Below are 27,853 nucleotides of genomic sequence, written 5' to 3' on the forward strand. Positions count from 1 at the left end.
GCATAGAAGACCTTTGGCTCTAATACAGTCATATTCTGCCCAAAAGCAGTGTCTGCCTCGCCTTGGAGCCTGACACAGAGCCGGGCTCCCAGGAAGTGCTGAGTGATATTGACTTTGGGGCCCTCTGGTCCTTTACCAACGACTGAATGTTGAGCTCTAATCACATCTGTCTGTCCCAGGGCCAACAAAGCTACCTCTGTTTGACTTTCCAGGCATCCGTGACCTTCAAGGACGTGGCAGTGACCTTTACCTAGGACGACTGGGGGCAGCTGGATGCTGCCCAGAGGAGCCTGTACTGGGCGGTGATGCTGGAGACCTGTGGGTAAGGCCTCACTGCTCTTTCTGTGGGGACCTACAACCTCTTTCATGCTGCCCTTTTCAGGAGGCTTCTGAGGACACTCTCCCTCCTCCCCACGGCCCTGACATGTATTGGTTTATCTTCAGGCTCCTGTGTCTGCCACAAGGAATTTGGAGCAAGAAACCTAGTTCCCCTCAAAACGGCTCAGATGGCAGGGGAGAAGGATTTGTTGGAGGAAATACGGGTGTCTTGTAATATTGAGGGGCAGGAGGTCCAGTCAGGCACCATGAGAGACTAAAGTCAGGAAATGGAAGAAATCCTGATTAGATACTGGCCTTGGTGTCTTCTGATCTATTTGTGGGTCTCCTTGTGCCATTCTCAGCAGATTGGCTTTTTCTGCTGCAGGGAGCTGATAGCCAGAAATGGTCACCCCTGCCCTTGATCTAAGAAACCTCTCAATTCCTTGTCTCTACTTCTTGCTGTACTTTTTTTTCCCTCATATATCTGTCTTTCTCTACGTCTGGCTGTCTCTGCATGGGTGTTCTAGTGGCAGGAAACAGCCACCCGAGCCCACACTTCTTTTTACCTCTTACTCCTGTGCTCAGCACAGGCTGGCCCTAACTTGTTCCTTCTCCAAATTCCTACAAGATGGAGACTGAGTGGCCAAGCTTGATTGGTTTATAGCCCAGTCAGCAGAACCCCTGGGTAATGGCATGTTGTTCAGCAAGTGAGTGAAGCAGACAGGACATCAGGAGGCATCTGTGTGAGTCCTACTGGCAGTCATTCTAAAGAACAGAATCTCCTTTAAAAGGCTTTTGGCCCCTGATGCCTACATGCTCATCCCTCGTGTACTTAAGTCTGGGCCATGATCGTCTCTTGGTATGGGAGATCATTTTAGAGGGTGCGCAAACATGGCAAGTGGCAATAATGGACAATCAGAGAAGGCCGTTCCTTTTTCTCTTGTTTTTCCTGTTGCTGTTTCATGCTGTCTTTTAATGCCCCTTTGACTGTTGGCAATTTCTCTCTTCAACAGAAGGGACAGCCTCAGACTCAGAGCCCTGGGCAGGCAGCATGAGTTCATTGAGACTTGATAGTTCTGTTTTGATTTTCTTGCAGTAACTTTGCATTTGTGGCAAATGAAACTGGTTTTTCCATTTCTTATATGGACACAAGATTCCCTATATGAAGACATGTACTAAAGTTAAATAAAAAGTGGGTCAGTATCAAGGAAGGCAGTTGTTAGCAATGGTCATAATTAATGTTCCATGAACACTAGTGCATCTGGGTCCCATGACTGCATCTGGACAGTTTTGGGGGGTCCTCCAGGACTAGGGAGATGGATCACCCTAGACAGCTAGCACTACCCTACTCAGCCTTTAGGGCCTAATGATAACGTTCTTGGCTTTGGTTCCCAGGTCACAGATCAGTTTGGACAAGAGCAGCCTCATTCTGAGGTCTCTCCATCTCAAAGTCCCAGACAGGACTGAAACATTTCTTTTTGTCTTTGCTAAAATACAAATATCTTATTTCTTTCTCCACAAACAGGATATCCGGTTCCCAAACCAGATCTAATCCACCCGCTGAAGCACAGGCAGGAGCTGTGGGTGGTGAAGAGAAGCCTCTCCCAAAGTGCCTGTCCAGGTGGGTGACCAAGTGTTGGGCAGGAGGGGTCATGGCAACCTTAACTGAGGGGACCACTGCCTCTGGAATTCCGTGGGAAGCTTCTTGTTGTGGCCTCCATGGGTGCCTGGGTCGGTGTAGAGCTCTCTGTCTCGAAGTCCCTTTGTCCTCCCACCTCAACAGATTCTTTTCTGCCACAGGGTAAAGAACCTGTTTTATGTATAAGGGCAAGGCTCTGGGCTCCAACTGCTTGGTATTAAAACCTGCCTTTGCCGGTCACCAGCCCACTGGCAATAGGGAAGCTGCATGGTTTTGTCGGGCCTCCTTTAGTTAATTTAGGCTGTTAATGTTCACTGCAGTAACAGATAATCTCCAAAAGCTGAGTGGCTCAACACATGAAGGATTTTTCTCACTCATGGCAGGGCTCGTGTGGGTCAGCGTGTGAGATTGTATCACACGGTTATTCAGAGACCCAGGTGTCGCCTGTCTGGCTTTATGGTTACCTTGGCATCATTCTACTGGCATAGGGGAAATGAGAGGAAGTATGGAAGTCACACCTACATTATTTCCCCTCACACTCTGTTGACAAGAACTCGGCAGTTGGCCATCCCTTTTTTTTTTTCAATTTACTTTACTGAAGTATAGTTGATTTACAATGTTGTGTTAGTTTCTGGTGTACAGAAAAGCAATTCAGTCATACATATATATAACAGATTACGTCTACTAATCCCAAATTCCCAATCCATCCCTCCCCCACCCCGCCCTCCCCCTTGGCAGCCACAAGCTTGCTCTCTATGTCTGTGAGTCTATATCCCTCTTTCGATGCAGCTGGGAACTGAGGTTTAGCTCTGTGTCCAAGGAGAAGAGCAGATGGGTTTCTGGGTTTTGTTTACATCAAACCAGTCTGCTGTACTCAGCCTACTCTTGAAAAATGAAAGTGATGATAATTTCTAACTCATTGGGCTGTCTGACGATACAGTCATTTGATGCATGAAATTAGTTAGCACCATGCCTGAGTTATAGTTACAAGCTCAAAAAAAGTCAGCTGTTAGGATCCTTCATGTAATAATAACAATCACAATGCATAATCTCTCACATGTCCTCCTAGACTCAGAATAAAAGAGTTCATGTTACCATCTCTGCCTGTAGGCTGCATCCCACCCTTCTCCACCTGTTCATCTGTCCTTCTGTTTGTCAGACAGAAGCAATCCCTAGCTGCGTTGTCTTCCTGGCCCTCCTTTACTGGAGCCTCAGGATGACACTTGGCTTTGTCTGGCCCACGTCTGGGCTGCTCAGAACAGCTGGAGTCACAAAGTGTGTTGATTGGTGCCACTGCAGTCATGGTCTTGCCCCTCTCCTGCTTCCTTGCACTCCCCAGCCAGTTCATGTGTGTCTCTAGCCCCCTTCACAGCCCGATGGAGTCTCTTCCAAATACTCACCTTTCAATTACATTCCACATGTTCCATCACATTCTTCATACCTTAGAAGGAAATCATGATCTTGCCCACTCCTCCATCCTCCACAGTATCAGTGGATGGCCTTGTCATTCAGACAGTTGAGAAGGTGGGAAACGACCTTGTACAAACTCATAACACTCTGCCTCCATCTAACCCAACATTCAGCCATTATTATCCTGCTTATTTTATGTTTTTCATATTGGGTAAATCCATCACCTCCACCACCTCTGTGAGCTCCACTACAAACATCCTGGTCTAAGCTCTCATCACCTTTTGCCAAGACGATGCCAAGACACTTCTAACTGGTTGGCTCACATTTGCTCTGTGTTTCTTCTCTCTCCTGTACCAGCTCTGCCATCCATACAAGCATTGATCCAAACATTCACCACTCCCTGAGCCACTGATGTCTCAGCATACAACCTACTTCATGGCCTTCTTTCTTGCTGCTCAACCTTACAGAGCATCTCTTATCTGTCTCATACCTGTAGCTTCCCTTCCCAACTTTGTGGAAGAGGTCTCGCCCCCTGCCGTAGCTACTTCCTGCACCAGAGACTAAATGACACCTTCTCCTGCAACTTCGGAGGCTTCTCATGCTTCCTCCTAGAAAGGTAACCGGTATTTAGACTCTGTCACCATAGATTAGCTTTGACTGTCTTAACATGATGTAAATGGAGTCCCACAGTTTATTCTGTCATGTCTGTCTTCTTTTGATCTTCGTTATGCCTGTGAGAGTCATTCTTGTGGTTCTACGTAGTTCAACTCTGTTCTTTCTCAGTGCTCAGCAGTATCTCATTGTATGCCCATTCTCCTGTGATTACCATTTTAATTTTTTCCTATTTCTGATATTATGAACATTCTTGTTCATGTTACTTTTGGAGGTATATACTATGTATATATAATATAGTACTCATTTTTGCGGGGAATATACAGAGAGAGGAATGACTGGGTCTTAGGCTATGTGTATGTTTAGCTTGAACAGAAACTGCCAGACAGTTTTACAGAGTGGCTGCACCCTTTCACGCTCCCACGAGCCATGTGTGAGAGTGCCCATTGCTACATTCCCATCAGCACTTGGTGTCTTCCCCTTTCCTTTCTGAGGCCCAGTGGTGAGGTGGCTCAGAACCACAGCACTGAAACCATTCTTGATGAGGTCATAGCTTTTATCCTAATTACCAAATGTAAGAACAGCACTAGCGACAGTGGATAATGGCCCACGATATGCTGAACGTTCAACCTGTGCCAGGCACTATGCTGAGTACTTTACAGGTGTGGTCTTGTTAACCCTCATGGCAGCTGGTGAATTAGGAACTGGGCATCTCCCAGTGTTTCAGGTTAGGAAATGGTGATTTACAGGTGGTTAATAACTGTCAAGATGACTGCTTGGTAGAGGCAGGGTTTGAACTGAAGTGACATTCTTCACCACCACGCTGTACTGGTTTTCGATGCAGCAGAAACCTGTTCCACTTTTCTGCACCTGGGCTTTGGTAGCACTTGGTTCCAGTGGTCGCTCTTTTCCAATTCCGACTGTATTGTTCCGTGCTTCTTAGTCTGATTGCCTCCTCAGTATTGGCTTTGCCTGGCAAACTCCCTGGCAGTCCACTGGTTAGGGCTCTGTGCTTCCATTGCAGGGGGCATGGGTTCAATCCCTCGTCGGGGAACTGCGATCCTGTATGCTGTGCAGCACAGCCAAAAAAAAAAAGGCTTTGCCTGGCATCTCATGGCCTTCTTTTAACTGTAATTAGTTTCCCTGAATGATCCACCTCTACTTCGTTCTTCAGCTTCAACTCATGCACGTGGTGTTCCATATCCATGCTGTGATACAGACAGGATAGTTAACAAGTATTCATTGCTTTTTGGTCCTTGCACTGTAGGTGCAGTGTTTCAGTTCATCCTCACAGTGATTTTTGAGAGACTCTATTTGTACTGATATGTAGGTGAGGGGGCAGAAGCTTGTGGAAGTTGAATGGCTTGCTGAAGGGCACAAAACTAGCAAGGGAGTGTTGCTAGGATTTGTTTCTGGGCTGATTCTCCCCAGGTACCATGATATCAAACACAATACATTCTGTTGGCTTCTAAAATTTATAATTGACTACAGGTGTATAGGTTTATATTAATCATAAACCTTAGTGTAATGACACACTTTTGTCAGTGCACTGTCGTATTTTTAAACTTTTTCCAATCATTTATTTTCTCTATAAAGATTATAGTGAACACCATCAGCCAGTGCAAGAACAGGAGTATTACCAACCAATATCCTACCTCTATCTATACATTTCTTCTTTTTCCAGTCCTCTCTTTTCCTGAATCACTGTCTTGAACTTGCTTTCATAATTTCATTACTTTATATTGGGAGTGTTTTGTATTATAAATTGAATTTCTTTTGTAGATGTGGTGCATTTCAGATTCTGTTTCTCGTGTTGGATGTGTTATTTTGCATCTTTCAAGCAGCTTGTCTATTTCATCTAGTTGTCAGTTCATCGCTTTATTACATCATACTTGCTTGTAAGTATATTTAAAGAAAATATAGTTTTCTGTTTTTTAATTTCTGATAAGTAGTATCATTGTTGATTGCTATGGCTTGAATGTGTCCCCTACATGTTGAAATCCTCTCATCCAAAGATGATGGTATTAAGAGGTGGGACTGTGTAAGTCATGAGGGTGGAACCCTCCTGAATGGGATCAGTGTTTTATCAAACAGGCTCCAGAGAGATCCTTTGCTCCTTCCACCATGATAGCAGGAAGGCACCAGCTATGAACCAGGAATAAGGCCCTCACCAGAATGTGACCATGCTGGCACCTTGATCCTGGGCTTCCCAGCTTCCAAAAGTCTGAGAAACAAATTTCTGTTTGTAAGCTACCCAGGCTGTGGTACGTTGTCACAGCAGCCTGAATGACTAAGACATTACTATAGTCTTCTGATACATGCTTTTAAAAAAGTCAGTGTTAAATAACTAAGAATCACAATGTGTGCACTATAGCTTTCTTTCTTCTTGAAATATTCTGTTACACCAGTATATCACAGTATATTATCAATTTTTGTGGACATTCACCTGTTTCCATAATTACACCCATAAATTCTGACTATACTGTTGAGTTAAAGATACTCACTTGTTTCCTTTTTATTTATTTATGTTTTTTGTGGTTACCCAACTTGCTGTTATATGCAGATTCTTTTAAAAATTTAATTTTTTATACAGCAGGTTCTTATTAGTTATCTATTCTATACACATTACTATGTATATGTCAATCCCAATCTCCCAATTCATCCCACCACCGCCCCCCCCAACCCCTGCTTTCCCCCCTTGGTGTCCATATGTTTGTTCTCTACATCTGTGTCTCTATTTCTGCCTTGCAAACCAGTTCATCTGTACCATTTCTCTAGATCCCACATATATGTGTTAGTATATGATATTCGTTTTTCTCTTTCTGACTGACTTCACTCTGTATAGAGTCTCTAGGTCCATCCACATCTCTACAAATGACCAAATTTTGTTCCTTCTTATGGCTGAGTAATATTCCATTGTATATATGTACCACATCTTCTTTATCCATTTGTCTGTCAGTGGGCATTTAGGTTGCTTCCATGACCTGGCTATTGTAAACAGTGCTGCAGTGAACATTGGGGTGCATGCGTCTTTTTGAATTATGGTTTTCTCTGGGTATATGCCTAGTAGTGGGATTGCTGGGTCATATGGTAATTCTATTTTTTAGTTTTTTAAGGAACCTCCATACTGTTCTCCATAGTATCGATTTACATTCCCACCAACAATGCAAGAAGGTTCCCTTTTCTCCACACCCTCTCCAGCATTTGTTGTTTCTAGATTTTCTGATGATGCCCGTTCTACCGGTGTGAGGTAACACCTCACTGTAGCTTTGATTTCCATTTCTCTAATAATTAATGATGTTGAGCAGCTTTTCATATGCCTCTTGGCCATCTGTATGTCTTCTTGGAAATGTCTATTTAGCTCTTCTGCCCATTTTTGGATTGGGTTGTTTGTTTTTTGATATTGAGCTGCATGAGCTGCTTGTATATTTTGGAGATTAATCCTTTGTCAGCTGCTTCGTTTGCAAATATTTTCTCCCATTCTGAGGGTTGTCTTTTCCACTTGTTTATGGTTTCCTTTGCTGTGCAAAAGTTTTAAGTTTAATTAGGTCCCATTTATTTATTATTTTTTTATTTCCATTTCTCTAGGAGGTGGGTCAAAAGGGATTTTTGCTGTGATTTATGTCATAGAGTGTTCTTCCTATGTTTTCCTCTAAGAGTTTTATAGTGTCCAGTCTTACATTTAGGTCTTTAATCCATTTTGACATTATTTTTGTGTGTGGTGTTAGGGAGTGTTCTAATTTCATTCTTTTACATGTAGCTGTCCAGTTTTCCCAGCACCACTTATTGAAGAGACTGTCTTTTCTCCATTGTATATCCTTGTCTCCTTTGTCATAGGTTAGTTGACAATAGGTGCATGGGTTTATCTCTGGGCTTTCTATCTTGTTCCATTGGTCAATATTTCTGTTTCTGTGAAACTACCATACTGTCTTGATTACTGTAGTTTTGTAGTATAGTCTGAAGTCAGGGAGTTTGATTTCTCCAGCTCCGTTTTTTTCCCTCAAGATTGCTTTGGCTATTCGGGGTGTTTTGCGTCTCCATACAAATTTAAAGATTTTTTCTTCTAGTTTTGTAAAAAAAAATGCCATTGGTAATTTGATAGGGATTGCATTGAATCTGTAGATTGCTTTGGGTAGTATAGTCATTTTCACAATATTGATTCTTCCAATCCAAGAACATGGTATATCTCTCCATCTGTTTGTGTCATCTTTGTTTTCTTTCATCAGTGTCTTATAGTCTTCTGAGTACAGGCCTTTTACCTCCTTAGGTAGGTTTATTCCTAGGTATTTTATTCTTTTTGTTGCAGTGGTGACTGGGAGTGTTTCCTTAACTTCTCTTTCTGATCTTTCATTGTTAGTGTATAGGAATGCAAGAGATTTCTGTGCATTAATTTTGTATCCTGCTACTTTACCAAATTCATTGATTAGCTCTATTAGTTTTCTGGTAGCATCTTTAGGATTCTCTATGTATAGTATCATGTCATCTGCAAACAGTGACAGCTTTACTTCTTCCTTTCCAATTTGGATTCCTTTTATTTCTTTTCCTTCTCTGATTGTCGTGGCTAGGACTTCCAAAACTATGTTGAGTAATAGTGGCAACAGTGGACATCCTTGTCTTGTTCCTGATCTTAGAGGAAACGCTTTCAGTTTTTCACCACTGAGAATGATGTTTGCTGTGGGTTTGTTGTTTATGGCATATGGCCTTAGTATGTTGAAGTAGGTTCCCTCTATGCCCACTTTCTGGAGTGTTTTTATCATAAATTGGTGTTGAATTTTCTCAAAAGTTTTTTTGCATCTATTGAGAAGAGCATGGTTTTTATTCTTCAATTTGTTAATATGGTGTATCACACTGATTAACGTATATTGAAGAATCCTTGCATCCCTGGGATAAATCCCACTTGATCATGGTGTATGATCCTTTTAATGTGCTGTTGGATTCTGTTTGTTTGCTAGTATTTTGTTGAGGATTTTTGCATCTAGGTTCATCAGTGATATCGGGCTGTAATTTTCTTTTTCTGTAGTATCTTTGTCTGGTTTTGGTATCAGGGTGATGATGGTGGCCTTGTAGAATGAGTTTGGGAGTGTTCCATCCTCTGCAATTTTTTGGAAGAGTTTGAGAAGGATGAGTGTTAGGTCTTCTCTCTCTAAATGTTTGATTGAATTCACCTATGAAGCCATCTGGTCCTGGACTTTCATTTGTTGGAATTTTTTTTTCTTTTTTGTGTAAATTATTTTTTCTTTTTATTCTGAAGAAGTTACATATTTAACATAATGTGTGTCCTCACTTATGAACACGATGACTTCTCTCTCCATTTGAGGACATAGCGAGAAGGTGGCTCTCTGCAAGCCAGGAAACTGAACCCCATAGGAATCTTGATCTTGGACTTTCCTAACTCCAGAACTGAATATAGAAAAAAGACACAATATGTGGCAAAAACAGGAAAGTAAACAACTAGTGACAGTGAGAGGAAACAAGATGGTGGAGAAGGACCTTGTGTTCAACTCTTCTCATGAGCACACCAAAATCACAACTAACTGCTGAACTACCATCAATAAAGATGACTGGAACCTACCAAAAAAAAATTCTACAGCCAAAGACATAAAGAGGAAACCAAAGCGAGATGGTAGGAGGGGCACACTCACAATATAATCAAATCCCGTACCTCCCAGGTGGGTGACACAAACTGGAGAATACTGGAGGATAATTATATCACAGAAGTTCTGCCACAGGAGAGTTCTTAGCCCCACGTCAGGCTCCCCAGCGTGAGGGTCCAGCATCAGGAGGAGGAGCCCCAGAGCATTTGACTTTTGAAGGCCAGCAGGGCTTGAATGCAGGAGCTCCACGGGACTGGGGAAAACAGAAACTCCACTCTTGGAGTGCACACACAGTCTCATGTACACTGGGACCTAGGGCAAAAGCAGTGACTTCATAGGAGTGTAGACCAGACCTACCTGCTGGTCTTGGAGGGTCTCCTGGGGAGGCAGGGGGCAGCTGTATCTCACCCTAGAGACGTACACACTGGAGGCGGAGATATTGGTGAGTATTCATCTACATTAACTTGTCACTGAAGGCAGAAGTCTTTCTGGGGTCATTAGCACCAAGACCTAACCCTACCCAAAAGCCTGTAGGCTCCCATGCTGCGATGCTTTAGACCAAACAAACAGCCAACTTGGTGGGAACACAGCCCCACCCATCGGCAGACAGGCTGCCTAAAGACTTCCTCAGTCCACAGCCACCTCTAGAGACATCCCTTGACATGGCCCTGTTCACCAGAAGGCCAAAACCCAGCTCTACCCTCCAGTGGGTAGGCATCAGCCCCTCCCACCAGGAAGCCTGCACAAGCCTCTTGACCAGCCTCACTCACCAGGGGGCAGTCCATAAGCAAGAAAACTATGATCCCTAAGCTTGTGTAACTAAGTCCTCAAGTACAGGTCAGAAACTACTGTAGGGCCAGCTGTCCTCTGCCCCTTGGGTGATGAGAGGGGAGTGTACCGCTGGGACAAATAGTCCATCCCCTACAGAGGGCCACTTCTCCAAGGTTGAAAAACATAATGAACCTAACACACATAAAAATGCAAATAGAAATTCAGACAAAATGAGACAGCAAAGGAATATGTTCCAGATGAAGCAACAAGAAATAAACCCACAAGAACAACTAAATGAAGTGGAGATGGGCAATCTACCCAAGAAGAGTTAAGAGTAGTGATCGTAAAGATGACCCAAGAATTCGGGAAAAGAAAGGATGCAGAGAAGTTTAAGTTACAAGAAGTTTTTAGCAAAGAGTTAGAAAATACAAAGAACCGAACAGAGTTGAAGAATACAATAACTGAAATGAAAAATACACTATAAAGGGATCAACAGCAGAATAAATGAGGCAGAAGAATGGGTCAGTGAACTGGAAGAGAGTGGTGGAAATCGCTGCCACAGAACAAAGAAGAAAGAAAGAAAAGAAATGAGAACAGTTTAGAGATATCTGCGACAACATCAAACACACTAACATTCACATTATAGGGTCCCAGAAGGAGAAGAGAGAAAGGGCCAAGAAAATACTTGAAGAGATAATAGCTGAAAACTTCCTTAACACGGGAAAGGTAACAGTCACTCCAAGTTCACAGGAAGTGCAGAGTCCCATATGGGATTAATCCAAGGAGGAACATGCCAAGACACATGGTAAGAAAGAAAATATTAAAAGCAACAAATAACATACAAGGGAATTCCCATAATGCTATCAGCTGACTTTCAGTAGAAACTCTGCAGGCCAGAAGGGAATGGCATGATATATTTAAAGTGATGAAAGGGGGAAACCTACAACCAAGAATACTCTACCCAGCGAGACTCTCGTTCAGATTTTATGGAGAAATCAAAAGCTTTATAGACAAGCAAAAGCTAAAAGAATTCAGCACCACCGAACCAGCTTTACAACAAATGCTAAAGGATCTTCTGTAGGCAGAAAAGAAAAGGCCACAACTAGAAACAAGAAAATTATGAAATGGGAAAGCTCACCAGTAAAGGCGAACATAAGTATAGGTAGGAAATCATCTACACACAAACTATGGAGGTTAAAAGACAAAAGTAGTGGGACTTCCCTGGTGGCACAGAGGTTAATCTGCTTGCCAGTGCAGGGGATATGGGTTCGAGCCCTGGTCTGGGAAGATCCCACATGCCGTGAAGCAACTAAGCCCGTGTGCCACAAATACTGAGCCTGCACTCTAGAGCCCTCAAGCCACAAATACTGAGCCTGCGTGCCAAAACTACTGAAGCCCACACACCTAGAGCCTGTGCTCCACAACAAGAGAAGCCACTGCAATGAGAAGCCTGTGCACCACAGTGAAGAGTAGCCCCCACTCACTGTAACTAGATGGAAGCCCACGTGCAGCAGCGAAGACCCAACGCCCCCGAAAATAAAATAAAATATAAAAACATTTTTAAAAATCCTTTTAAAAAAATAAATAAAAATAAAGTTCTTGGTGAAAATGAAAAATGTGTCTTTTATTTTTACTTAAAAACCAAAGGCACTTTTTGGCCAACCCAATATATATAAAACAGGAGCAAGACTCAGAGAACAAACTAGTGGTTACCAGTAGGGAGAGGTAAAGGAGGAGGGGCAAGATAGCTGTATGGGATTAAGAGGTATAAACTACTATGTATGAAATAGATAAGCAACAAGGATATACTGTACAGCACAGGAAAATAGAGCCATTGTTTTGTAAGTACTTTAAATAGAGTATATAATTTATAAAAATACGGAATCACTATGTTGTACACATGAAACTAATATAATATTGTAAATCATCTACACTTCAATTAAAAAGTGGCTATTTCTGGGCTCTCTATTCTATTCCACAAGAACATACACACTGGCCAAAAAACTTTTAATGAGGAGTTCAACCTCAGTGGTAATGAGGTGAAGTAATGAAATGCCAGTGAAGACCAGAGTAAGAAACCAGTTAGCACCTATTCAACTGGAAGAAATTATAGAGCCCAAAAATATCATATGTGGGACAGGATGTGGTGTACGAAATCTCACATTCATTGCTGGTGAAGTTAACAAATTGATAACGCCACTTTAGAAAACACTGGGCAACATCTTGTAAAGTTGTTTTCCATCAGTCATTCCACTCACAAGAAGAATTACAACTAAAACTCCTGCACGTGTGTGCAGCAACGTGGATAACCACCAAATAAAAAAAGAAAGAAAAAGGAAACAAGTATCTTTCATTGAACAAGGTAGTATAGTGAGAATTTTTGGATATAATTATGGAAATAGGTGAATGTCCAGAAAAATCAATAAATACATTGTGATATATTGACGTAACAGAATATTTTGAGAAGAAGGAAAAAAAAAACACTACAGCTCACACACAGTGATTCTTAGTAATTTAACACTGAATTCTTTAAAAGCATGTATCAGAAAACTACATGAATGTCTTGGTCCATTTGGGCTGCTGTAACATACCAAAGCCTGGGTAGCTTACAAACAACAGAAATTTGTTTCTCACAGTTCTGGAGGCAGGGGAGTCCAGGATCAAGGCGCCAGCACGGTCACATTTTGGTGAGGGCATTCTTTCTGGTTCATAGCCAGTGCCTTCTTGCTCTGTCCCCACATGGTGGAAGGGATGAGGGATCTCTCTGGAGCCTGTTGGATAAGACACTGAACGCTTATGACTTCTGCACCTCCCAACGGCCCTAACTCCTAATACCATCATCTTTGGAGGTGAAGATTTCAACAAATGAATGTGAGGGGTACACATTCAAGCCATAGCAATCAAGTATGATAACCATTTATCAGAAATTAAAAAACAGAAAACCATATAATACGCTGTTTAAGTATGCTTACAAACAGGTATGATACGATTTTAATTAAACCAATGAATTGACAACTAGATGAAATAGACAAACTGCTTGAAAGATGCAAAATAACACATCCAGCACAAGAAACAGAAAATCTGAAAGCCACCACATCTACAAAAGAAATTCAATTTATAATACAAAACACTCCCACATATAAAGTAATGAAATTATGAAGGCAAGTTCAAGACAGTGATTATCTTTGTCAGGAAGGGAGAGGATGGGAAAGGGAGAAATATATAGATCAAGGTAGGATATTGGTTGGTAATACTCCTGTTCTTGCATTGGTTGATGGCGTTCACTATAATTTTTTTTTTTTTTAATCTTTTGGCCACGCTGCGCGGCATGTGGGATCTTAGTTCCCTGACCAGGGATTGAACCCACATCCCTTGCATTGGAAGCATGGAGTCTTAACCACTGGACCACCAGGGAAGTTCCCACTATAATCTTTTTAGGGGAAATAAATAAATGACTGGGAAAAGTTTAAAACTAAATTAAACATGATAGTACATTGCCAGATAATGAGTGTGTCATACACCAAGGTTTATGATTAATATAAACGTATACAACTGTAGTCAAATATAAATGTTAGAAGCCAACAGAGTATTGTGTTTGACATCATGGTACCTAGGGAGAATCAGCCCAGGCTCAAATCCCAGCAACACGACCTTGCTAGTTTTCTGACCTTCAGCAAGCCGTTCAACTTCCACAAGCTTCTGCTTCCTCACCTACAAATCAGAGTACAAGTAGAGTCTCAAAAATCACTGTGAGGATGAATTGAAACAGTGTATATATACAGTGTTTACAAGCACCAAAAAGCAATGAATACCTGTTAACTATCCTGCCTATATTACGGCATGGGTATGGGACACAACATGCATGAGCTGAAGAACTAAGAGTAGAGGCGGATCATTCTGGGAGACTAATTACAATAAAAAGAAAGGGCCATGAGATGTCAGGCAAAGCCAATACTTAGGAGGTGATCAGAGTAAGAGGCAGAGAACAATCCAGTTAGAACTGGAAAAGAGGGACCACTGGGACTAAGTGCTACCAAAGCCCAGGTGCAGAAAAGTGGAACAGGTTTCTGCTGCATCGAAAACCAGTACAGCGTGGTGGTGAAGAATGTCACTTCAGTTCAAACCCTGCCTCTACCAAGCAGTCATCTTGACAGTTATTAACCACCTGTAAATCACCATTTCCTAACCTGAAACACTGGGAGATGCCCAGTTCCTAATTCACCAGCTGCCATGAGGGTTAACAAGACCACACCTGTAAAGTACTCAGCATAGTGCCTGGCACAGGTTGAACGTTCAGCATATCGTGGGCCATTATCCACTGTCGCTAGTGCTGTTCTTACATTTGGTAATTAGGATAAAAGCTATGACCTCATCAAGAATGGTTTCAGTGCTGTGGTTCTGAGCCACCTCACCACTGGGCCTCAGAAAGGAAAGGGGAAGACACCAAGTGCTGATGGGAATGTAGCAATGGGCACTCTCACACATGGCTCGTGGGAGCGTGAAAGGGTGCAGCCACTCTGTAAAACTGTCTGGCAGTTTCTGTTCAAGCTAAACATACACATAGCCTAAGACCCAGTCATTCCTCTCTGTATATTCCCCGCAAAAATGAGTACTATATTATATATACATAGTATATACCTCCAAAAGTAACATGAACAAGAATGTTCATAATATCAGAAATAGGAAAAAATTAAAATGGTAATCACAGGAGAATGGGCATACAATGAGATACTGCTGAGCACTGAGAAAGAACAGAGTTGAACTACGTAGAACCACAAGAATGACTCTCACAGGCATAACGAAGATCAAAAGAAGACAGACATGACAGAATAAACTGTGGGACTCCATTTACATCAAGTCAAGACAGTCAAAGCTAATCTATGGTGACAGAGTCTAAATACCGGTTACCTTTCTAGGAGGAAGCATGAGAAGCCTCCGAAGTTGCAGGAGAAGGTGTGATTTAGTCTCTGGTGCAGGAAGTAGCTACGGCAGGGGGCGAGACCTCTTCCACAAAGTTGGGAAGGGAAGCTACAGGTATGAGACAGATAAGAGATGCTCTGTAAGGTTGAGCAGCAAGAAAGAAGGCCATAAAGTAGGTTGTATGCTGAGACATCAGTGGCTCAGGGAGTGAGTGGTGAATGGATCAATGCTTGCATGGATGGCAGAGCTGGTGCAGGAGAGAGAGCTGATCAGAAGAAACAGAGCAGATGTGAGCCAACCAGTTAGAAGTGTTTTGGCATCGTCTTGGCAAAAGATGATGAGAGCTTAGACCAGGATGTTCGTGGTGGAACCCATGGAGGTGGTAAAGATGATGGATTCATGCAGTATGGAAAACAAAATAAGCATGATGATGGTGGCTGAATGTTGGGTTAGATGGAGGCACAGTGTTACGAGTTTGCACAAGGTCCCACCTTCTCAACTCTCTGAAAAACAGGGCCATCTACTGAAGCTGTGGAGGATGGAGGAGTGGGCAAGATCATGATTTCCTTCTTATGCATGAAGAATTCGATGGAACATGTGGGATATAATGCAAAAGTAAGTAGTTGGAAGAGGCTGTCGGGCCGAGGAGGGGGTTAGAGACACATCAACTGACTGAGCTGTGCAAGGAAGCAGGAGAGGGGCAAGGGCATTACTCTGCAGTAGTGCCAATCCAGACACTTGATGACTCCAACTATTCTCAGCAGCCCAGACATGGGCCAGACAAAGCCAAGTGTCATCTTGAGGTTTTACAGTAGAGAGCCAGGAAGATGATGCAGCTAGGGATTGCTTCTGTCTGACAAATGTGAAGACAGATGAATGAATGGATGGAAAAGGGTGGGATGCAGAGCATAGGCAGAGATAGTAAAATAGGAAAATGATACCCCCAAAGGAAGACAATAATTTGCCAGTTACCAGTCAAAAAGAAATTGAGATCTATGAATAGATGAACAAAGAACTGAAAAATAATCATCTCAAAAAAACTATGAGCTAAAACAGACAACAGAATCAGAAAAACAATACGTGATCAAAATAAGTTAAATGAAGAGACAGAAACTTTAACATACAACCAAACATGTATTCTGGAGCTGAGAATACAATGATGAATCAAAAATTCCATAGACAGCTTTAACAGAAGATTTGATCATGCAGTAGAACCAATGAATTCAAAGACAGATCATTTTAAATTATACAGTTGGGGGAGGGGAAGAAAGGAGAATGATAAAGAGTGAAGAAAGCCTATGAGACTTTTAAGAACCAATATATGCATTGCGGCGGGGAGGGTGGGGTGGGGTGGGGTGTAAGACCCCTCATGATGGAATTAGTGTCCTTATAAGAAGAGCTCTCTCTCTCCATGTGAAGACACAGCAAGAAGGTAGCCAGCTGCAATCCAAAGACAGAGTTCTCACCAGACACCCACCCTCCTGGCACCCTAACCTCAGACTTCCAGTTCCAGAACTGTGAGAAATAAATTCTTGTTGTTTAATCCAAAAAAAAAAAAAGAACCAATATATGCATTATGGGAGTCCTTGTAGAAGGAGAAGTGGCAATAAACTTACTTAAAGAAATAACGGGTGAAAACATCCCAAATATGTAGAGAGATATGGACCATCCAGATAAATGAATCTCAGAGTTCCCCAGTCAGTTTCAACAGAGAGAAAATTTCAACAGGACACTTTATAATCAAACTGTCAAAATCAAAGACAGAGATTTTTGAAAGCAGCAAAGAAAAAGCAGTTTGTTATACACAAGAGATTCTGGAGGAATGTCGTGGGTTTCTTCTCAGAAACGTTTGTACCCTTTCCATTATAAACTCTGAGGATCTAATGTACAGCACAGTGACTATAGTTTATAGTACTGTATCACATACGTGAAATTTGCTAGGAGAGATTTTAAGCATTCTTACCAAAAAAAGTGATGGATGTGTTAATTAACTTGATTGTAGTTATATTTTCACAGTGTGTACTTATATCAAATAATCACTGTATATTTTAAATATATTTATATTTAAAGTACATAATATATATAAATTTATTTTTTGTCAGTTATATGTCAAAATTTTTAATGAAGGCAAGATCAGATTTTTCCAGGAGGAAAAAACAAAACAAAACGAAAAACCCTGAGTAGTTTATTACCTCTAGAACTGCTTCACAGGAAGTCCTAATGGAATTCTTCAATAAAAATTTTAGGGATTTCCCTCGTGGTCCAGTGGTAAAGAATCCACCTTCCAATGCAGGGGACGCGGGTTCGATCCCTGGTCAGGGAACTAACATCCCACATGCAACTAAGCCTGCGCGCCACAACTACTGAGCTCGTGCGCCTCAACTACAGAGAAGCCTGCACACCACAATGAAAGATCCCACGTGCCACAATGAATATCCCACGTGTTGCAACTAAGACTCGACACAGCCAAAAATAAATAACTTAAATTTTTTAAAAATAATATTAAAACGTGGAAGTATAATTCGTACTGTAAAGGCACATATATAGTCAAATTCAGAATACTCTAATACAGAAAGCTACAAATTTCCAGTTATGAGATAAGTGCTGGAAATGTAATGTACAACATGATGACTGTAGTTAACACTGCTGTATGGTATACTTGAGAGTTAGAGTAAATCCTGAGAGTCCTCATCACAAGGGAAAAAACTTTTTTTTGTTTCTATGTAAGATGATGGGTATTAACTAAGCTTATGTGGTAATCATTTCACAATATATGAAAGCCAAGTTATTATGCTCTACACCTTAAACTTATACAGTGCTGTATGTTGATTATATCTCAATAAAACTGGAAAAAAGAATATGCCAATATAGTAGTGGTATGCATAAATCACTTTTAAGTCTAGTATAAAAGGTAAAATACAAAACTGTTAAAATAACTGTGACTACTGTAATTTGATATGGATAAACAATATTAAAATGTAAATTGTGACATCAATAACATAATATGTGGGTTGGAGAAGTGAAATGTTACAAATTTTTGCATGCAACTGAAGTTGTCATCATTAGCTAAAAATAGATGTTATATCTATGGTTTTATGTATGCCTCATAGTAACCACAAAGAAAAAACCTCTAGTCAATTCAAAACATAAAGGGAAAGGAATCACAGCATACCACAATCAAGAAAAAAAAAGTCACAAAGGAACACAGGAAGAGAGGAAGTAAAAAAGGACTTTTAAAAAGTCAGAAAACAACAAAATCACAATGGTAACTCCTTACTATCAATAATTACTCTCAGACATAGGCTGAAAATGAATGACTGGAAAAAGATATTCCATGCAAATGGTAACCAAAAATGGTAAGAAGGTAGCTACACTTATATAAGACAAAATAGGCTTTAAGTCAGAAACTGTCGGAGAGACAAAGATTGTCACTGCATAATGATGAAGGGGTCAGTCTATCAAGAAAAATATAAAATTTTTAAATTTATATATAGCCAACATCAGAGCTCCTAAAAATATATGCAGTCTTTCACAGGTCTGAAGGGAGAAATAGACAGCCATACAATAATAGTTGGGGGACTTCAATACCTCACAATTATGGACAGATCATTCAGAGAGAAAATCAATTAGGAAACAGCAGATTTGAACTATCAGTCCAGTTGAACCTAAGAGACATATACAGAACATTCCATCCAACCAGTAGAATACACAGTCTTCTTAAATACATACAGAACATTCTCCAGGACAGATCAAAATACAAGTTAGGCCAAAATACAAGTCTTAAGAAATTTAATAAGATTAAAATCATATCAAGTATCTTTTCTGACCACAATTGTATGAAACTAGAAATTGGTAACAGAAAGAAAATGAAAAATGGAGAATTTAAACAATATACTCTTGAGAAAAATCACTCAAGTCAAAGAAGAAATCAAAAAGGCAATTTTAAAGTACCTTGAAACAAATGAAAATGGAAATGTAACATACCAAGTCTTATGCAGCAAAAGCAGTTCTAAGAGGGATGTTTATACCAATAAATGCCTACATTAAGAAAAAAGATCTCAAAAGTCTAACTTCATACCTCAAGGAACTCAAAAAAAAACGAACACAGGCCAAAGTTAGCAGAAGGAAGGAAATAATTATTAGAGAAGAAATATATTAAATAGAAACTAGAAAAACAACAAAACTAAGAGTTGACTTTTTGAAAGGATAAACAAAATTGACAAATCTTAAGCTAGACTAACCATGAACATAGGAGAGAAGACTCAAGGAAAGAAAATTGTACATGAAAGAGGAGACGTTACAACTGATGCCAACGAAATGAAAAGGATCAAAGGAGACTACTATGAACAACTGTATGCCAACTATTATGGATAAGCTACAAGAAATGGACAAATTTGGGGAAACATACAATGTACCATGACTAAATCATGGAGACATAGTAAATCTGAACAGACCAATGAGTAAGGAGATTGAATCAGTAATCAAAATCCCAGGACCAGATGGCTTCACTAGTGAATTCTACCAAACATTTAAAGAATTAATGCCAATCCTTCTCAGCCTCTCCCAAAAAATTAAAAGAGGAGAAACACTTCCAAATGCATTGTATGAGGCCAGTGTTTTAAACTGATACCAAAGCCAAATAAGGCTACTACAAGAAAACTACAGGATTTCCCTGGCAGTCCCTAGGGTGCAATGATGTTCAACCTATGCAAATTAATAAATGTGATATACCACATTAAAATGAGTGATAAAAAGCATATGATCTGAATAGATGCAGAAAAAGCATTTGATGAAATTTAACATTCTTTCGTGATAAAGATTAAACAAATTAGGTATAGAAGGAACTTACTTCAACATAGTAAAGGCCCTATATGACAAGTCCACCATTAACAACCTACTCAGTTAGAAAAGCTGAAAGTTTTTCCTCTAAGATTAGGAACAAGACAAGGGTGTTCACTATCACCACTTCTAGTCAACTATCACCACTTCTAGTCAACAAAGTAGTGGAAGTCCTTGCCAGAGCAATTAGGCAACAAAAAGAAATAAAAGGCATTCAAATTGGAAAAGAAGAAAAGCTGTCTCTGCAGTTGACATGATATATAGAAATCCTAAAGACTCCACCAAAAAACTGTTAGAACTAATAAACAAATTCAGTAAAGTTGCAGGATACAAAATTAATATACAAAAATTAGTTCAATTTCTGTACACCAATGAACATTCTGAAAAAGAAAATCCTATTTACAATAGCATCAAAACCAAAAAATACCTAGAATAAATTTAACCAAGGAGGTGAAAGATCTGTGCACTGAAAACTATAGAGTGAAAGTAAAAACTAAGTGAAAGATTGAAGACACAAACAAATGGAAATTTATCCTGTGTTCATGGATTGGAAGAATTAATATTATTAAAATGCCTAGATTTAATGCAATCCCTATCAAAATTCCAATAGCATTTTTTATAGAAATAGAAGAAACAATTTTAAAATTAATATAGAATCATAAAGACCCTGAATAGCCAAAACAATCTTGTACAAGAACAAAGCTGATGGCATCATACTTCTTGATTTCAAAATACACTACAAAGCTATACTAATAAAAAGAGTATAGGGCTTCCCTGGTGGCGCAATGGTTGAGAGTCTGCCTGCCAATGCAGGGGACACGGGTTTGTGCCCCGGTCCAGGAAGATCCCGCATGCCGCGGAGCGGCTGGGCCCGTGAGCCAGAGCCTGTGCTCCGCAACGGGAGAGGCCACAACAGTGAGAGGCCCGAGTACCGCAAAAAACAAACAAACAAACAAAAAAGTATAGTTCTGGAATTAAAAGACACATAGATTAAAGGAACAGAATAGAGAGCCCAGAAATAAATGTATGCATTTACAGGCAACTGATCTTTGCCAGTGGTGCCAAGAACACAAAATGGCAAAAGGACAGACTCTTCAATAAATGGTGTTGGGAAAACATGCAGAAAGAGGAAGTTTCACACAATATAAAAAATCAGTTCCAATATATAACCTGTATATAATGGAATATTATTCAGCCTTAAGGACTAAGGAAATCCTTCCATTTGCTACAACATGGATGAAACAGGAGGACATTTAGTTAAGTGAAATAAGCCAGAATGAGAAAGATAAATACTGTATATGTTGAATCTTAAAAAGTCAAACTTATAAAAGAAGGGGGTAGAATTGTGGTTGCCAGGTGCTGGAGTCTGGGGGTAATGAAGACATAATGGTCAAAGGTACAGTTTCAGTTATGCAGTATGAATAACTGCTAGAGATCTAATGTACACCATGGTGACTATAGTTAATAATATTGTGTACTTGAAAGTTGCTAAGAGTAAAGCTTAAGTGTTCTCACCACACACACTAAAATGGTAACTATGTGAGATGAGGGAAATATTAGCTTGATTCTGTAGACATTTCACATGTATACATATATCAAAACATCACGTTGTACACCTTAAATATACAAAATTTTTATCAATTATACCTCAATAAACCTGGGGAAAAAAGATAAAATAGCCCAATGCAGAGAACAGAATGGTGGATTCCAGGGGCTTAGAAATGGGGTGATGTTGGTCAAAGGGTACAGAGTTTCAGATATACAAGATAAGTAAGTTCTGGAGATCTACTGTAGAAACAAACACAAACCCCTAAACATAAGACCTTAAACTGTAAAACTCCTAAAGAAAAAGGGGGATAGATTCACAACATTAGTCTAGACAATGATTTCATTGATATGACACCAAAAGCACGGGTGACAAAAGCAAAAATAGTCAAGTGGGACTACTTCAAACTAAAGTTCTGTACAGCAAAGGAAACAATCAATAGAATGAAAAGGCAACCTCCAGAATAGGAGAAAATATTTGCAAATCATATATCTGATAAGAGGTTAATATCCAAAATATATACAGAGCAACAGTTTTAAAAAATTAATAACTTGATTTAAAAATTAGCTAAAGACTTGAATAGATATTTCTCCAAAGACGACATACAAATGGCCAACAGGTATATATGAAAAGGTACTCAACATAACTAATCATCAGGGAAATAAAAACGACAAGGAGATATCACCTCACAAATGACAGGATGACTATTATCAAAAAACCACAAGACAAGAAGTGCTGGTGAGCTGGTGAGGATGTGGAGAAATTGAAACCCTTGTACACTGTTGGCGGGAATTCAAAGTGTTGGAGCAGCTATGGAAAACAATGTGGAGGTTCCTCAAAAAAGTAAAAATAGAACTACCATACAATCCAGCAATCCTGCTTCTGGGTATTTATCCCAAAGGGTCAAAATCAGGGTATTGAGGTATCTTCACTCCCATGTTCATTATAGCATTATTCACAATATTCAATATGTGAAAACAACCTATTGACAGATGAATGGATAAAGAAAATATACATATATGCAATATAATTTTATAATATATATTACTATATGATATATAACATATATTAGATATTTAGCCTATCACATTTTTTAGGCTGGATAATACTACATTAAATATATAAATGTATATGTAAGTATATAAATATTTCTTTTATATATAAAATACAGAATATTATTCAGCCTCAGAAAATAAACAAATTCTGCAGTATGTGCCAACATGGATGAACCTTGAGAATATTATGCTAAGTGAAATAAGCCAATCACAGAAAAACAAGCTATATGACTCCACTATTGTATGAGGTATCTAAAATAGTCAAATTCATACAATCAAAGAGTGTAACCATGGTTGCCAGAGACTGGGGGGAGGGGGAAATGAAGAGTTACTAATCAATGAGCATAAAGTTTCAGTTCATTAAGATGAATGAATTCTTGAGATCTACTATATACATCATTGTACCTACAGCCAACAATACTGTATTATACAGTTAAAAATTTGTTAAGAGTTAAAAATTTGTTAAGGTGTATCTCATGTTAAATAGTCTTACCACAATATGCTTTTAAATTTTAAGTAAGTAAATAAATATTTCAACAGACACTGATAATGTCTCCTTGGGGCAACACAGTCACCTGTTGAGAACCACTTCATTCTTAAAAAACAGTGTATCAAAAATTTTTTGATAAAATGCAGTATTAAAAAAGACCTAAGTGAGGGGCTTCCCTGGTGGCGCAGTGGTTGGGAGCCCGCCTGCCGATGCAGGGGACATGGGTTCATGCCCCGGTCCGGGAGGATCCCACATGCCGCGGAGCGGCTGGGCCCATGAGCCATGGCCGCTGAGCCTGTGCGTCCGGAGCCTGTGCTCCGCAACGGGAGAAGCCACAATGGGGAGAGGCCCGCGTACTGAAAGAAAAAAAAAAAAAGACCTAAGTCAATACTTTAAGAGGCAGAAGAAGGAATGTGGAAAGAATATATGTGACATGAACACAAGGCAAGGTAGCCTCAGAGAGTGGCAGCATTTGGATCAAAATATTTCCGGGATGACACAGGATGACAACTTGTATTTTCACAGAGTGGGCACAGGGGTGCCCCTCAGCACGACCAGCCTCATGAGTGGCTCCCAGGGTATTAAGCTTTTCCCCAGTAAGTCAGGGAGGATGGCGCTCAGACTGGCTCCCAAAAGTGCATTGGCTTCCTCTGTTTGCTGGATCTTTAATCTCTTGCTAATACCTTTGTTCCTATGAAAGTAGTACATTGAACAGCCAAAGCTTAAGTGTAATAATAAATTATGGGTATGTTCCTTACTCTTTCCAGACAGATTTCTAAGCTCTCTACTTACAGTTATAGTCTCTACAATTGACTATGTGTTTGGGTCCCATCGTCTGGGGTAGTGTCACCATGGTCTTCGTCCTACATAGGTTGAAGCCATGAGTCCAATCCAGTCACAAAAAAACAGCCCTTCCCCCAGTCCTAACCATGAAACCAGAGCCACACACATCATGTTATACCTAGTGAGGTGTTGCTTCCTTTTCCTCACCCTCTTTCATTTTGACTGTTTAGAGGACTCTATTGTTATTTTAGGCCAGTGAGTGGTGAACATATCTTGTTTGTTGCTTCATGTTTCTCAACATTTGGCCCTTTTTTTTTTTTTGCGGTACACAAGCCTCTCACTGCGGTGGCCTCTCCCGTTGTGGAGCACAGGCTCCGGACATGCAGGCTCAGCGGCCATGGCTCACGGGCCCAGCCGCTCCGCGGCATGTGGGATCTTCCCGAACTGGGGCACAAACCCGTGTCCCCTGCATCGGCAGGCAGACTCCCAACCACTGCACCACCAGGGAAGCCCACATTTGGCCCTTTTATAGTCATTGTCAGTGATACCCATGTCTCTCAGTTTTGCTTTGCTTCCTGGACAGTGAAACTGTAACTGTATGACTCTGTTCTCTAAAGGGCATTCAATCATTCTTTCCATCATCTGTTAATATTTAGGAGTTTCAGATTCTCCCTAGGAATCTGTGATTCAATGAACAGTGGATGGAGAAATAATGTCCCAGAACTCATAAATCGTATAACAGATGTACACGCTAACATTATGCATATAATTAATTATATAAAGATTACTCTAATTAACTATGCTAGGTTCTTCAATGAAGAAATTCACGAAATTCTGAAATAGTGTGGTAGAGGAAAATTTTTTGTTTGGAGATCTGAAAGAAGCCTCTCACTATGAAAGTCTGATGGATTTTCTAAGCATAGTTCAGGTGCTTCTGACATTAGGACAACCAACTGGAAGAATCTCATGGAAGTCTTGTGCAGCCTCAGGGTAATGGTAGAAATCTGATGTTTTGAGAATAATAGAGACATGGGTAGGACAGCAAGATATGAAACTGGAAAGAAAATCGACAGATGGTTCTGGATAAGCACTTGGGACAAACCAAGAATTCTGAAGTTTGTCTTACGAAAAATTATAGGCTAATGAAGGGGTCCAATCAGGTAAGTAAAAATGAATTTTACTGCCATGCACATGTGCAGGGCTAGCCTTTCCTTCTGTGCACTTACACACTGCCTGCCGGAAACCTGTCAATAGCCTCCATTGCTTTGTGCACACCTGTAGCAAGATCCTGCAGCTACCCATGCCAACAGCCAAGGCCCCCACAGTTGCTTGTAGGCCTGAATTAGGCCCTATCTCCTGTTACAGGCCTACACCACTGGGCTTACTTACACTAGCCTCCTGAAGCTATGTACATGCACTGCCTGGCCCAAACCCCCATTACTGGCCTACAGTGCTGTGGCACATGGCTGGGGAGATCCTGCAGCCACAGTAGTGCATGTCAACAGCCAGGGCCTCCACAGCTCCTTGTGGCCTCAGATTTGACCCTATCTCATGTCACTGACCTGCACTACTGGGTTCACCTTCAGCTAGCCCCTCTAGCTGTATGCCTGCATACCCCCAGCCTAACTCTTAACCCCAGGCCTCTACTACATGCACCCATGGCAAGACACAACAGCCCTGGTTGTGCACACTGCCAGTGCACTCACAGTTGACCCTGGCCTTTACAGTTTACCCTGGCCCCCACTGCTACGCATGTGTCTGGAACTGGCCCCTGACACTTTACATGCACCTGCAGCTGGCCCCCACAGGTGAGCATATACACACCACCAGCTCTGGCTACCACTGCTCCATGCCTTGTTCCCTAGCCACTGGACCTGGCGGTGCTGCTGAGGACCCCAGAAATCCTTGCAGCCTCTGAACCCCCTACATCACTCACCAATGACCATGAAGTTGCTGATGCCTTGTACCCCAGCAGCCTAAGCCAGAGTCACCACTCCCACCCAGACCCAGAGACAACACACATATTCACACTTCATGCCTTGCAGCACTAGAACCAGGGTCTCAACATGTTCCAGCATGCCTCCACCTGCAGGTGAAGTTCTGTCCTTTCCAAAGTCAGTCCATAAAGTCTGGAAGAAGTGACTTCTTCTTCGAATGGACAGACACCCATGCAAAGCTACAGAGATTGTGAAGAATCAGGGAAACATGATACCACCAAAGGAACACAGTAAACATCCTATAACTGACTCACACAAAAAAGGCGCTACATGAATTGCCTGACAATTCAAAATAGTTGATTTAAAGATGCTCAGAGAGCTATAAGAGAACAGCTAAACAGTTTAACAAAATCAGGAAAACAATACAAGAACAAAATGAGAAGTTCAACAAAGATAGAGAGCTTTAAATAAAAAGACCAAACAGTTTTGGAGCTGAATAATACAATGATTGAACTGAAGAATTCAATAGAGAGCTTTAACATCAAAATAGCATAAGAAGAAGAAAGAACTGGTGAGCTCAAAGGCAGATTATTTTAAATTATCCTATCAGAAGGAGAAAGAGAAAAAAAATAAAAAAGGATGAAGAAGAAGATTGAGAACTACAGAACGTATGGGACACCATTAAGAGAAGCAATCTATGCATCATTGGAATACCAGAAGAAGAGAGAGAGAAAGAAAGACTCTTTAAAAGAAATAATGTCTAGGGGTTTCCCTGGTGGCGCAGTGGTTGAGAGTCTGCCTGCCGATGCAGGGGACACGGGTTCGTGCCCCGGTCCGGGAAGATCCCACATGCCGCGGGGCGGCTGAGCCCGTAAGCCATGGCCGCTGAGCCTGTGCATCTGGAGCCTGTGCTCCGCAACGGGAGAGGCCACAACAGTGAGAGGCCTGCATACCGCAAAAAAAAAAAAAAAAAATGTCTTGAGAGCTTCCCAAACCTGGGGAGAGATACTGACATCCAAGTTCATGAAGCTAATAGGTAAACCAAAACATTTCACTCTAAAACAGTCATCTCCAAAATACCATAAAATTGTGTAAAATCAAAGACTAAGTGAGAATTTTCAAAGCATGAAGAGAAAAAAATTTTCTTTCATATTAAGGAACCCCCAGGGACTTCCCTGGTGGTCCAGTGGCTGGGACTCCACACTCCCAATGCAGGGGGCCTGGATTCTACCCCTGGTCGGGGAACTAGATCCCACATGCCGCAACTAAGAGTTCTCATACCACAACTGAAGATCCCACATGCCACCAGTAAAAGATCCCACACGCCACCAGTAAAAGATCCCACACGCCACAACTTAGGATCCCACATGCTGCAAAGAAGACCCCGCACACAGCAGCAAGGATTCCGTGTGCCTCAGCTAGGACCTGGTGCAGCCAAATATAGATAGATAGATAGATAGATAGATAGATAGATAGATAGATAGATAGATAGATATTTTTAAAAGGATATAACACTTAAAAAAAAAAAGGAACCCCCATAAGTCTATCAGTGATATCTAAGCAGAATTTTTCAGCCCAGGAGATAATGAGATGATATATTCAAAGTGCTGAAAGAAAAAAACTGTCAACCAAGAATACTTTACCCAGCAAAACTGTCCTGCAGAAATGAAGGTAAGATAGACTTTCCCAAAAAAAGAAAAGCTGAGGGAGTTCATGACCACTAGAACCGCCTTACAAGAACTGCTGAAATGAGTTCTTCAAGCTGAAAGAAAAAGTTGCTAAGTAGAAACAGGAAAACATATGAAAATAGTATTACACACTGGTAAAGGTAAGTATATAGTTAAGAGTCACATTATAATATTGTATCATGGTGGTGTGTTAAACACTTAACTGTAGTATAAAGGTTACATGACAAAAGCATTAAAAATAGCTATAGCTA

At 40.8% G+C, this 27,853-nt stretch overlaps 1 protein-coding gene and 1 long non-coding RNA gene across 4 annotated transcripts in view; one reads left to right on the plus strand and one right to left on the minus strand.

Moving 5' to 3' along the window:
- Window positions 1-10,762, plus strand: part of ZNF599 (zinc finger protein 599) — a 65,843-nt gene extending 55,081 nt beyond the window's left edge. The window contains exons 6-7 of the mRNA XM_089902932.1: window positions 213-322; window positions 1,844-10,762. The gene's annotated coding sequence lies outside the window, so the exon portion shown is untranslated. The remainder of the gene's footprint in view (window positions 1-212; window positions 323-1,843) is intronic.
- A 1,185-nt stretch (window positions 10,763-11,947) lies between these two features.
- LOC111180913 (uncharacterized) overlaps window positions 11,948-27,853 on the minus strand; it is a 28,401-nt gene continuing 12,495 nt past the window's right edge. For 2 of the 3 annotated variants that reach the window (XR_016390944.1, XR_016390943.1), the window contains one exon: window positions 13,012-14,055. This is a non-coding gene — a long non-coding RNA (uncharacterized LOC111180913). Of the gene's footprint in view, window positions 14,056-27,853 lie in introns of all 3 variants that reach the window. The other variant, XR_016390942.1, reaches the window with a different exon arrangement.

This window comes from Delphinapterus leucas, chromosome 20 (genome assembly GCF_059928025.1).
Source record: "Delphinapterus leucas isolate spDelLeu-1000000601 "Yukka" chromosome 20, BTC_Dleu_Yukka2, whole genome shotgun sequence".
Classification (NCBI taxonomy): Eukaryota; Metazoa; Chordata; class Mammalia; order Artiodactyla; family Monodontidae; genus Delphinapterus; species Delphinapterus leucas.